Genomic DNA, 8108 nt, shown 5'->3' on the forward strand with positions numbered 1-8108 from the left:
GGTGGTGAATAACTTAATAGAGGCTACCAAAGATATGTCACCAAAACACATTGCCCAATATGACAAAAATATATTAAATTATGAGAAAAAAGCACCACTTATGGGGTTAATGACCAAGCCTTAATTATCTCAGATACATGAGCCATGCGTAAGTATTGAACAAGTTACTTGATATCACAATCAGGCAATTATATATTAGCCATGCTATAATCAATAATAATAATCTATAATGCAGCATTCCGATGTATTGTGCACATGGAATTGAAAGCTGAATATCAAACAGATTATTGATTTTTGATAAAACGTACAAGGTTAAACCTTTTTTCGGACGCCAACACCTTCCCTACTTACAGCATGACATCAGTACAAATTATAAAAATCAGCTGAAAAGGACTAGACCCATCAGGTCCATAATAAACACAAACAGACTAAAGACACAAAACACCAGTTTCTAGTACTCGCAGACCAGAGCTTATTACAACTAATATTTATATACAAAAAAGTAAGATATTAACCAAAAATACTGAACTCCAAGGAAAATTCAAGACGGACAAATCCTCATCAAATTGGAAAATCCTCAGTTCAAACACATCAAACGAATGAACACTAACACTATCCGCACAGATCCAATGCATTTAGTGAAGAGATGCCAAAAATAGTGAACATGAACATGTGCAATGTCAAAATGTAAGGAAGGACAAGATGAAGGATGGTAAGTGTTCATAACTGCGTTCTTTTTTGTGTGCATAAAACAGAATATGTTATATGTTGAAAGGTCATTTGTAATATATCATGCTATGAATTGATTTAGGTGTAATAATGTACTTTTAGACATGCGAATGAGATAACGCCATATACTTCTTATCACAGATAAGACATTCAACGACTTATTAGTAATTTCAAAATAGTTAGTGCGTAGATTTAAAGAAGATGTTAAAGTTATTGCTGTTGACTCTCTTTAGTTGCATCACTATGGGTAAGCGTAATGAAAAATATAATACTGTAACACGTCAAATAATATTTCTGCCTTTCTTGTTTTTCTTCTCTAAATTTAGTTTGTTAGTGTTTTTCATACTTACTTTAAGTGAAACTTATATTTTTAGGTTCATCCTTTCCTGCTTCCCAGACAACTACAGCCTGCCCTGTTGCTCTGACTAACTGTTTAAGAAATCCATGCGAAGGTGCACCATGTCCTTTAAGAAGAACAGCAACATGCGTGTGAGTCTTGTGAAATAACCAAATCTTTTCCAAAGGTATTGAACATAACCATCCAATACCCATAAATGAGGACATAGAAAATTAAGTCATAGCCAGAGGAGCAATCGGATTCATATATTTATTACATCATTCGTACAGTCGTAGTTCGTGAATTACATTTTGTTATACAGCTTATTAAGATAGATAAAGACTGATGAAATAAACAGTATCGCTTCAATTCAAACGAAGTAATAACTTCTTTGATATAAATTTCACGTTAAGCTAATTCCAGGTTGTAAAGTTTGACCTGAAATATTGACTTTCGTTTCGAGACAAAATTAATGTTTGTTTTTTTATGGTTTTTTTTTAAATTCAGAAAATATTGCGGTGTTGTTATTATGCAAAAACACGACAAGGTTATAATCGCAATAATTCAAAGTCGCATTTTGAAATTTTTCTTATGAATTAAACAGGTTTTTTTCCAAATCGCAAAAATTCAAATCGCATTTTAGTATAAAATGACAAAATCGCATTAATAAATGCACGCAATGAATTCTGAATTTACAGTATTTAGATAGATATAAGAAGATGTGCACGTGGTTTGTTTGTTTAATGTTATTTGATGTAAGGGCGAAAACCATACATCTTAATGGGAGTCAATTCATAAACATTCGCCTGTGTTTAATTTACTTTTATTGCAAGGGGAAACAATCCAAGTTGCTCTTGACATGATTATATAATTAACAATGTGTCAACATTTAATTTTACACAAAGAAACTAGCTGATGTAGTATATTATAAGAATTAAAATTGCATATTTCTCGTAGGGATAATCTGATTCGAACGCGATGCATTCTCTAGTCTGTCATTTCGGACCTGTCATTCTCTCTCCGGCTGATTTTAGTATTTTGAAAGAGTATGCACGATTAACGTGTTAAAAAAACGTTCCAAAAAAGATCTTAATTTAAAAATAATCGAAATTGTCTTCCTAATATTTTTAGTGGAATTTCTGTATGAATTAGTGTAAGCAATTATACTAATAAGTCATAAACAACGACGTGTTTTTTTTTCTTGAAATCTAATTAGAAAAACTACAATTAAACATGAATGTTAACATGATTTGGTGTTTTACTACGTTTAATTTTTTCGCCAGTTATCCATACCAAGAAAACATTAACTTTTTTTTGACTGTCTAACTATTTTGACATACAATATGGTGGTCTCGATTCAACTTAAAACGTTTTAATCTGTTTGTTTACAGCAGTTTGAAAAATAATGTTCATAGTTTTACAGAAGAGGGGAAAAGGTGATAAGTAAGGTGACTTTAACAACTTTGATAAAATAAAAAGTTGGTTGTGGGCCAATAAAACAGCAACAAAACAACACCAGAAAGCAAAAATTATTTAATGAGTTAAACATAATGTCTTCAGCAGAGACAAGTGCCCAAACAATATGTTATCTCTAAATCGTCTATAATAGTCGTGAATAAAATCATCGGAAAAAAATCAAACACATATCATTTGACAAGGATGAGATTTTGGCGAATCATAAGTCCTTCATGGCTTCAAAGGACATTGCATTGGACAACAAATCGGAGTAACCTTGTTTTATTTGATACCTTAGCTTCACAAAATCCCGTACAAACAACGGTACATTACCGGATCATCTGCATGTTCGATTGAAGAATTGTGCATGACATTGACAACAATTGTGTTCACAGTGAAAAAGGGTTTTCAGAAATACAGTGAAACTGTTTACTCGCGTAGTATTAACCATATGTGGATTCTTAAAAACTGTAAAGAACTTCTTGATAACTTTTAATTTCGATCTTTTTCTGACATTAGTTTTATCAAAACTTTAGATTTTTCAACCCCACTATTCCACATGTGAAATTGAAAAATCGTCAAAAAGAAATAATCTACAATGCTTTTCAACATAAAAATGGTAGCATTCGCTTTTGGGATACCATACGGCATAATTTGTTAAAAGTGAACAAAAAGGTTGATTTTTACACAAAAGAACAAAAATCAGTATACTGGAGTCCATATTAACAACATATCTGTAGAATTTGGAGGTAGACTTTTTCAACAAATTGACACGGCTTCCTCCGCTTCATTATTAGAGTTACATCTCGAATTTGACAAACACGGTCATCTCAGTACCAGGATCTTTGACAAACGAGACGATTTTCATCTTGAATTTATAAATTTCCGCCACCTTTATAGTAGCAATATACCGATTTCACCTGCATATGGGATATAAATTTCCCTACTTATTCGTTATTCGAGAGCTTTTAGCTCCAACTAAGACGTTGTTAACGTTACCAAAGTCTGAGCAGAAGGTTGATGAAACATGGGTATGCCAAAATACGTCTCGTCCTTTCTGTAAAAAAAAGTTCATCAGAAGGTACTAAGACCTTGTTGATAATTTTCCGTATCAACTTCCACAAATAATACAGGATGGTCTTGAAGTATAGATTATGGGTACTGAGGTTATCATCTTAATACCGTGTTGTGTATTCTTTTTGTCTTTATGAATATAACTTTTACAGTTTAGTCTGTTTTTGGTGATATCCATTTGACGTGGCTCTATACTTATACATCCTGTCGTGTTAATGCTCTGTGGTACATTTTTTGGTACTTTTTGTCTTTCATTTTTTCTTATGTGTTTTGGCTAAATGCCTTTTGTGTTTCTTTGTTACATCTGACATGGCTCTGTACCTATACATCCCGCCATTGTGTTATTGTACTAGCATGGTATCATTTTTGTATGCTTGTCTTTCATTTTTGCGTATGTGCTGTTATCTATTATATGCCTTTTTGTGTTTCTTTGTTACACTGACGTGCGTATGTACTTATACACCCCGTTATTGTATTATTGTGCCATGTTAAAGTTTTGTATCCTTTTCTTTCCTTTTTGCTAATGTCGTTTGTCTACATCATGTTTATGCCTTATTGTGCTTCCTTGTTACATATGTTTGCTTGTGTTTTGTTTATAGTGATTAAGATTATAACACAATATTGATTGCTGTTACCCCTATTTTTGACTCTTTTACCTATTATGTCTTTTTGTTTTGTTAACTTCACACATCGTTGTCAATATAACGGAATGTTGTATACGACTGTCATACAAGTGAGATGTTTAGCTAGCTATAAAACCAGGTTTAATCCATCATTTTCTGCATAAGAAAAAGTCTGTACCAATTCAGGGATATGACAGTTGTTATTTATTCGTCTGATGTATTTGAGCTTTTGATTTTGTCATTAGATTAGGGAATTTTCGTTTTTAATTTTCCTCGGAGTTCATTTTTTTGGGGATTTTACTTTTTGAAATCGTTGAATACTGTTTTATATATGGTTTATCGTACATTTGTTTTGTTCAAGTATTCATCTTCTTTTCAGCCCTAACTACTGTGGTGGATGTTATGACACTTGGTATGAAAATGGAAAACGAGTTTACTGTTGGGGACCATGATGAATCTTATAAGTGAATAAAGTCGTTGCTGTATTTTTCTGTTTGTATTAGTGAATTATAATTTGATGTACATCAAAACACTAGAATATCTGTGTCATATTTTTTTGTGACTTGTTTATAATTAATTATTTCGTATTATGTTTTTCCTATTCCCAAGATTTCAACACGACTCCACAAATCACGCCCTGCAATGTTATTAAAAAAGTATACTTTTTCATCTCTGAAACTTACGTTATTAACATTTTTCCAAAAAACAATCGGCATTCAATTGGTAACCAATTGTTCTCATCTTCTTGTCAACGTGTTCCTTTATTCATATGGGGGACTCTCCATACAACAGTTTCTTGCAAAGAATGAAAAAAAGCTAGCATTATCACGTTCCGCTTTATTGATGGAGTATTCTACGTCTAGAAATTGACAACGGATCTTGGTTTATAGAACAAAACTTCAAGACATAAGGTCCGAGACCACAATTATTTCGTAGTGCTTTTCTTTTAGAACATAAATGAAAATTAAGAAAATCCCACCTACGCTTCCTGAATGAAATTTCTACAGTGTGTTGTACTACTTTTGGGACAAATTATATCAAAATTATAGAAAACTTCATCGGCTCTAACTCAAAATATGGACAATTTTTTGTTTAGGGCATCTTGAAATCTTTTGACAGCTTCCGAAGTGCTAGTTTTTAACCTTTTTCAACTGGACCAACTCACTACTTTCCTTTAAAATTCTGGACCCAATTTTTTTAGTGTAATTTCACCCCCCCCCTACTTGCCATTTGAGGCATAAATCATGGAGAAATAAATTTGGAAGGGGTATAAAAAATATTAGCAAGTAACCCACTGTCAACCCTAGGGACTGTATGAAAATCAAGGGACGACAATTGTGGTCTCGGACCATAAGAGATGATTTCGCTTCCCAATTTTGAAATTTCAATTTCTATATAGCAACACACAGCAAGCGTCTGGCGTAGGAGTATATATCTTCCAGTTGATATGACATTCAAGAGCTTGTGTTTCATTTCAAGATTTTCATTATAGATGATTCCTTCTTTCAAGGAAGCTACTGTGTCACGAATTTAAATTGGTGCAGTTGAAGTCATCCCTTCGAAAACTTTACGGACAGTTTGGTGAGTTGGTTGACCGTTATATATATGGGATACTAGACTATATATTAAAGTATCTGTTTGAAATATGACGACGGATATATTCCAATTGTTGTAACCACAACCTCAGGATGTGATCTATTGGAAAAGACTTATTACCGGAAATGTAATAATACAGGCAGCACGACTCAGTCTTTCTATGTTGTGTTTTGTAGTCTTTGGTTTGTATTTTGGTCGTTTTTCGTTTTTGTTCTCTATATCACGTCAGGTCTTTGTTGACTTATGAGTTTGGATATCTCTTTGCCCCTTTTCGCCTTTTGTTTGTCGTAGGAAGGATAAATCGTACCTTGCAAAAACAATCTTATGGTTGTTTTTTTTTTATCTAATCTCTGAAAATGTTAGGAATTTTACAAATTGCATTATCATATCTTTAATCCATGTACTAGTATTTTAGAAATGTAAGACTCAAGTTCATTTTATTATTGATTTCAAAAACATTTACTGTTTCCTTGGTTGTATTTTGTATCGTTAAATAACCCAGAGTACTCTGAATATACTGCCAAAATTTAACCAAGTGAATTTACTTAAATTCGATTTAAAAAGCAATTGTAATTGTCATTTATGATATTAAGAAGTTTCAGTTTCACATGGGAAAATCTATGCATCAGAACAAAAGAAACGATTGCTCGTTCTACATGTATGTAACGTTGTTATTATTTTTAAAAAGGAGATATTGTATGATTGCCAATAAGACAACTATCCACCAAAGTTCAAACGAATTATTATAATTTTAGACAACCGTACGGCTTTCAACAATGAGAAAAACCCATAACGCATAGTCGGCTTTAAAAGGCCCTAAAAATAATTAAAGACCCTCTCTCTTACTGTTGTGACGTTATAAGTTATATTTATTGACCAAGCAAGTCGGTATATAGAATTTAATCTGCACAGCTCATGTGACCCTTATTAACCCGAACGACGTAGGAGTTCGGGTTAAAGGGTCATCCTGAGCGCGTGCAGATTAAATTCTATATACCGATTTGATTGGCCAATAACTGTTTTAACACATGACGTCATTAATTTACGTGAACGTTTTGGATGTGGACGATATTCCGCAATCCACGGATCATAGGAAAGTTTATTGTAGGGTAAAGAAATGGTGAAATACGACTTTCATTGGTAAGTTTTAAATTGATAACTTTTTTTTAGGTTTAGACTTATTGTAAAATTGCAATTTAATGGTAATTTTTTTTTTAATGTTTCTATTAAATCTATTCCCATTTTTTTAATAAATGACGATTAAGACTTTGACAAATTGAGTACTTTCAAATCGTTGTATGAAAAAAAAATCATAACTGAAAGGGTTGTTGAGTTTAGATTAATTGCTTTTGAATTTCTTTCCACCAATGATATGCTTAATAGAGAAAGATAAACCGAGGAAGAATTAGATGTTATATTTTAAATTTTAAATGTTGAATAAACAGAAAATGCGTTTCTCTTTCCAATCTTTTACTCCCCCTCCCCCAAATTTCTTTGTATCTACAGACACGTCCATCTAAATGAAGTCTGATTGATCTCTAGCTAATCTTCCTGTTTTAAAACAAACTTAAATATGACCCCCCTTTAAATTCGGTCCAACAATATGGGGAATAGATATTCAAGAAGTCGTTATAAATTCCATTGAATTGAAAACTAGTCCAAATCAGATTTCTTTTATTCGGATATTCTTAGATACATTTCTTTTTTGGCGGAAGTTACCAAAAATTGTTTTAACTTTCTTTCTGACTTTAAAACACTGATTTAAGATTTATGTTGTACGCAAAATATAATACTGAAACATTTTATGTTCAAGCTAAGATGAAAAAAAGGAATGAGAAACCTTTCTTTTTTTCCTATTCTGAAACTACGATGCTTGTACAAAGTTCAGTTTTGTCGTAATTTCAAAGCAGATGGCGGATTCGGGTGTGAGGACGAACATGTCGTTCACCCTAGGATTGGACAAATTATCGTGTTTTGCCTTAAAATCGTCAATATTGTTTTTAGTCTCGCTACGCTCGGTGATAATTTTTTTAATTTGATAGAATAACGCCCCTTTTAAAATCTAGGAACCGCCCCTAAAGGTAAAAATAGATTTGAACTGTGCAGTATATCTGAGGTAGTTAATGCACACCTATGATGTGCATTATCCAGATTATAGCACAGTAAGAACAAAGAGATTTTACCCATACCATGTGTTAAATTCAATAAATGTATTCTATGCATAAAATTTATCCCGGATTAATTGATATGTCAGGAATATTGATACCAAAAATTGCTTAAAACCGTTACAAAAA

General features: G+C 32.4%; 1 long non-coding RNA gene across 1 annotated transcript; it reads left to right on the plus strand.

Annotated features, from left to right (window-relative positions):
• The first annotated feature begins 857 nt into the window (after positions 1–857).
• Positions 858–4705, plus strand: LOC139517391 (uncharacterized). Its single transcript, XR_011663136.1, has 3 exons — positions 858–976; positions 1104–1218; positions 4598–4705. It is a non-coding gene; the product is annotated as an uncharacterized lncRNA (long non-coding RNA).
• Positions 4706–8108: the final 3403 nt, after the last annotated feature.

Source organism: Mytilus edulis, chromosome 3 (genome assembly GCF_963676685.1).
Source record: "Mytilus edulis chromosome 3, xbMytEdul2.2, whole genome shotgun sequence".
Lineage (NCBI taxonomy): Eukaryota > Metazoa > Mollusca > Bivalvia > Mytilida > Mytilidae > Mytilus > Mytilus edulis.